The sequence below is a fragment of the Stegodyphus dumicola genome, chromosome 5, assembly GCF_044657685.1.
Source record: "Stegodyphus dumicola isolate Sdum_Otavi_A_Nest chromosome 5, ASM4465768v1".
NCBI lineage: Eukaryota > Metazoa > Arthropoda > Arachnida > Araneae > Eresidae > Stegodyphus > Stegodyphus dumicola.
In genome coordinates, this window is record NC_140772.1 from 48197015 (window position 1) to 48203202 (window position 6188).

At 31.9% G+C, this 6188-nt stretch overlaps 1 long non-coding RNA gene across 1 annotated transcript; it reads right to left on the bottom strand.

The window, feature by feature from the left end:
- Positions 1–931: 931 nt before the first annotated feature.
- LOC146997093 (uncharacterized) lies at positions 932–5840 on the bottom strand. The gene is made up of 2 exons (XR_015040995.1): positions 4762–5840; positions 932–1888 (listed from the first exon to the last, which is right to left on the bottom strand). It is a non-coding gene; the product is annotated as an uncharacterized LOC146997093 (long non-coding RNA).
- Positions 5841–6188: the final 348 nt, after the last annotated feature.

Consider the following 6188-nt stretch of genomic DNA (forward strand, 5'->3'; position numbering starts at 1 on the left):
CAGATCGATAATTTGATACTCAGCAAGCCTAGGCGTTGTACGGACTGTATTGCATCGTCTGGAAGACATGCAGTGTATTAACAATCATACCAACCACGTAATATTGTCTTTTTTTTTTTTTTTTGTAAATGTTTTTTTTTTTTTTGTAATTTGCTCCAGGGAGAAGAAATTGCTAATTTTTTTTAATAATATCAAACATACAGCATCTTATTTTGCTCTTTAGCTTTTGTTTAATAAATAAGATTTACAAATAAGTCAAATTTGTTTTGCTTCTAACTCTTCCTTTGCCTGATTTTGCATTATCCTTAATTTATGGACATGAGTGTAGTTTCAAGCAGAAAGCTAGCAGAAAATATCGAACTAAATCAGCAAATTAAGAAGGGTGTGGAATACTAAATTCAGTTAAACTGTATAGTCATTAGCTAGAGAGATGAAAAATTAATAATGTCCTCGCCGGGACTAGGTTCTGGACATCTCGAATACGCGCCTAGTTTGCTAACGTTACACAACGAAGGCAAGCAAAAATGTAGGTGAAGAATCATCACCCACAACCTTTTAGTTCGGGTGCCACTGTAGAATCATTATTTTATTTTGATGCTGGAAACTTGAAAAATGAGCAATGGCGTCTCCGGTAGGTACCTGGACCTCTCGAATACGCGTCGTTTGTGCTAACGTTACATCACGAAGGCACTCAGAAAGGAAGGAGAAAATGCCTTATAAATTCAGTCATTTTATTGAAAAAAAAAAAAGTTTAAAATATTTCTTTTTATCACAGAATATTTAACAACTTTTAATATAATATTTCAATTTAGGCACATTACATTTCACTACACAAGCATGTGCAGCAAAATTATCTGAGCTGTTGCTAGTGAAGTTATAATATTCTTGCGTGCGTACGGGTTCGTTACGAAATGAATGCACAAGTTCGATGAAAAATGAACAAAAATTTATTATTATTTCAACAAAAATGCTTAAATTTCCTCAAATTATCATGCAGTATTACAATATCTCACAGTAGTTATCTTTTAATTACTCAAATGTCCAATATAACGTAATTCAAAACAGCTAAAGAAAGCTAATCCGCGAATTCGCTACAGTCAACAAGAGCAGTTTTCTAAACAAACAACAAACTAAGTAATTACTACACACTGAGAGGTTTTCCTCCTTTTATAAGATTTTAAAAGCGCGTGCGAGAATTTTCTGGTACTTTCTCGAAATCAAAAAGACAATTATTTATTTAATGTTAAATGCACGTGCTCTTGTATTTTTAATTTTCCGGCTTAGCTTTCTTCTTTTAATATTCGTCACGCGCTGCACTGCGCGGGAAATGAAACCATTTAATTTATAATTGAACTAACATTAGCTTTTTAAATACCAAATTCGTATCAATATTTAAAGCGGTTTGCCAGTAAACTGACCGATTCTAAGTCAGCCAATTTCTTTTAAGTTTCTCCCGTCCAGAAAGCTGAGAAAGAGGGGTATATTAGTTTGCAAACTTCAAAAGATACAGCATTTGCAAAGATAACTCTTTACAAGTATGGCGTCCCAACGGAGAGTAACAGACTCTTTTCATCGTATATTTGCAGAACATTGTTGAAGATTCTCAAATCCTATAAAAATATTCCTTTTTATAGTACTTTGTAGGAGTATACACATGCTGGACGTTCGTAACTTTGAAGGGGTTGTGCGACATGATGGGTGATTCGTAATTCTTTAGGCACTGATCCAAAGAGATTTGGTCCAAAGGTCTTCGACAGAGCAAAGAATCAAGCCAAAAATGAAAAATGGTGAACTCAGATGAGAAAAGATGTGGAGAAACGGTCTTCAAACTTTGTCGACTCAAGGAACACTAAGAACTGTAAGGGTTTTTCGGTGAAATCCATCCCACCTTTAGAAAAATATACCATAAATCAGTATTTAAAGTAGATCAATATGTTATATTTACTTTACGTAAAAAAAATATTTTTAATTTAAACATTTTAACATAAAACTAACGTAATTTAGTCATTATTATCATTAACCTGTACTACAGTTAACAACTACACTTGTCTATTTAGTGACTGGGGTGTGCTTCCATTTTTTTTTTTTTTTTTTTTTTTGCACGAACTTTTGAGGTCTAGCTGTCTAGATCTGTTGATTATGTGTAATGGCATTTCCTTTTCTGCGTTTAATTTGTTTTCATATTTTCCTTTAGCTGAAACTTACGTTGAGAAAGATTTTTCATTTAAATACGCTGTTCCAAATGTCATTAAAATGTTTACAATAGCTGTGCGAAAAATTTCTGTGTATCCTGCATGAATGGAAAATTTATGATTTATTGTAGTCCTTTAAGAGATTTTTCCTTCTTTTTACGAAATAAAGGAACTATTGTAATCACGAAAAATTCCGGTTACAATATTTCAGCCAAAATATAGATTTTGACAGCTATCAAATGCAATTTAACGATGTTTTTGCGTAACATGTGTACGTAAGGAGTTTAGTTAATCTACGTGCAATATTTGTTTAATTATCAAAAATTTAAAATTGGTTTAAGTGCTGCTAAGCTTATTTTTTAACCATAACAGCCATTTTTGGTTAAAACTGAAACTTAGTAGAATAGTGAGTTAAATATTTCTGCACATTCAGTGTCCTTTTGCGGAGTGGGGCCAAAACGAAACTTTTATGCATCGAACAACCTGCTTTCTTGCGCCTGTTGGCCGAATAGTTTGTTTTTGCGTAAAAAGTGTCACTTCAATTGTAGAGACTGTTTCTTTTAGTGGTTTTTAATTGTATTTGGTGTTTTATTTTTTTATATACATTTTTCAATGTTTAATCAAGATATTTTAAGGTTTTATGAAATTTTGCCTCATCGTGAAGTGAGAACTGAACTAATTCAATGAGAAGTCTATCTCTAATGAAATTCAAAGATATAAGTTTAAAAGAAATGCAGCAAAAATGCGTATAAATTAATATTCCGCGCCAGGAAGTCATATGGTGTCTTAATCAAATTTTTTCATTCAGACATATTTATTTTTTTTCCTCATCAGAAGTATTCTTTTGGTGCTACTTTGGTAGACGGTTGCACGGATTTTTGGCGATTTACGTTGGCCGAATTGTTGGCGCGATTTTTACAAACGTCAGCCATCTTCAAAAACGCTGTTTTTACGCATAGTAAAGTATTCGAAACTTAAAAAATAAATAAATAAATATCGTTAAAAGTAATGGATTAACTTTTTGTTGAAAATGTCATTTTTTAAGATGGCAGGCAAGTGTAAATAAATACATTTATTATAAGTATAAAATACTAAAGTAAGGTTATTATTACTTTCATATAGCAAAGAAGAGAATAAAAACACCACTATAAAAACATTGAGCCAACGTTTAATTAGATTAAAATATTACTGAAATTGAATATCGAATTCAAAACCATCATACCAACATTTAAAAGAATTAGAATATTATTAAATTCAAATACTTTAAAATACGTTATATAGAATATAATTAACACTAAAACATATGGACAATAATTATCTCAGCAATTTCTGAAAATAGTGTATTAATTTTTTTAACAAAAATTGAAGTATACAATTATAAAATAAAAGAAAAATATGTACTTACATTTTTTTGAGTGTTTAACCTGTTGCTTATTGATAAGTAGCACAATAAAAAATCAGAATCATAATTTAGATAACATCTTTGAAGGAATTCGAAGATATAAATTAAATTTTAAAACGGCGCGGAAATGCATAAATTGTCAGTAACCAATCAGGGAGCTGATTACAGCTCGTTAATGCACAAATATTCTATAACCAATCAGAGAGCTTATTACATCACGGCTAGAATTAAAATTATTTAAAAAGTCATACATAATAAAATCATTTTTTAAAAAAATGCAAAATTTAATTGTATTTTTATATTTAAGAGCCATAAATAATGTTTAAAACATTAGATTAAATTTATACATATTAAAACGAATTACTTTTAAAGTAAGGCGACGTCATTGATTACATCATCCACAACATAAAATTTCATAAAATATGATAAACAATAAAATTTTTATTTCAAATAAAAATGCAAAATTAAATTGATTTTTAATATTTAAAAGCCATAAATAATATTTTAAACACGGAATTTATGCACAATAAAACGCATTATTTTTTTAAATAAAATGACAACAAAGTATCGGTTACCATAAATAACTTATCCAGCAATGGGTTTACCATAAGTTGTATTACTCGCCAAAGGAAAATCTCCAAAAAATCGCCAAAATCCGTGCAACCGTCTACCAAAGTAGCACCATTCTTTTATAGTTTCCTTCAGTTGAGAAAGATTATTGTCTAAATCCAAACTGTTTACGTTTGCGAAGCATTGCACGGCATTCTTTGTTACACGTGATGACTTCGTGTTAAGTTTAAAACGTAATCTGTAACTAAATGTATCTTTATAGTTTCTTATTTAACAAAAACTAATAAACTAGTGTGAATGCTTTATAATATCCTTTTTGAAATTTCCTTTTGATTTTTAGAGCTCCGAAGCTTCGCGGAAAATAACTTGAAGAAAAAGTAAGAAATAGTAAAGATCTCAGATTCCATTTGTACTTTACGGAAAGTAATCGATCTCTTTTTCAGTATCGCATTACCAAGTTTAAATATCATGTTTTTTACATTTCGTTTAAGTCCGAATCGACACCATTTTACCTTTCGACGACTTTAACAGATGACCGCCGATGACATGAGTTTGAACAACGAAGACACATCATTTAGAAAACGGCAAACCACTTACCATTTCCTTTTTTGAATTTCAGTCTGTGAGGATTTTTCTATTTCATTTTATGTAAAAAGATTAAACAGTCCCGCTGAAGACACATGATGACGACCTCTCTGGCAGGTGGAATTTTCTGCAGGGAGAACGGAGGAATAAGGAGTGTAAAACAGAGGTATTTTAGGCAAAAGGCATACAAATCTATGAAAGCATGGGGGATTGGCTTCAGTTAATAATGGCATATATGGCCGGACTCTTGAATTACGAAGAAAAAGAGGCTAGTATCAAACCATTTTAAGAGAAAGACGCTAGCATCAAAGTGTCATCAGTGGCTTACAATTTCGAACCCACTCTGATGTTGTTAGCGTGTTCCCTCAGTTAGGTAGATAGATTCAAGGCTAAGCTTAAGTTACTAACGGAGAAGGATGGCACTCTTGCCTCTTGTTGCAAATTAGTTGATTTCTCAACCGCATCGAAAACATTCGTCTTTCTATTTCTCGGCTATTTATAAGTATGCATCAAAAATGTTCCTCCAGATTTTAAAGAAATCAACTGATTGTACTCAAACTACATCTAACTGATCCGCAGAGTTTTTCAAAAGTGGTAGTTCGGTCTAGGTTAAATCCGAATGGGCTAGTGCATGGGCGTCTTCGCGGTTTTCCCCATATATAAGTGTATACAAGGCACTTTCTCATAGAACGTCTCCTACGAAGGAATCCCTTCCTTTAGGCATATAGCCCTTCCGTGCTTTGCCACATTCAAAATTAACCAAAACCAAATATTGTACTGACTCTACATCAAAAGCAGATGACAATATGTTTTCCAGGGTTTTAAGCGCGGTTACTTACATATATGAAAAAAATAACTTTAAAGGCACTAAAACTGATGTCTTGACTCTTTATCTAAATTTTCTAGCATTCAGTTGATTAACATTATATTAACTGGTTAGGATCTAATTCTATTAATTTATTTTAGTGCGAGAAGATGCTTGCGCACTCTGTCAATTAAAAGTCTCAATTTTTTTGGCGATTCGCGATGTATTTTAGATATGGATAATAATTCGGTAACGTGACTTTTAATTATTAACCGTTTATTTTCAAATCTGGCTATTACCGTTTTCCACAGAGATTCATAAGTTTCATCCGTAGTCTGAGTTTTCTTTGCCTGGCCAACAAGAGTCGATTGCAAATAACATAGGTTTTGTGACTCGGTTTACTACCGAGTGACAAAACTATGTTATTTGCAGTCGGTATTCATTGTCATCGATTATTGATTTAAACTTAACTTTAAAAAGAAACCCTACTTGGCAGTTTCAGTTGAATTTAGGCAAGGTAATCTCTGGCAGTTTAACTGAACTTTGCTTTTTTAATGCCGCAACATTACTACGAGAAACAGTATAATTGCTGCTGGGTATATTGCCCTGTTCCTCTGATAAATGTATAAAGCTT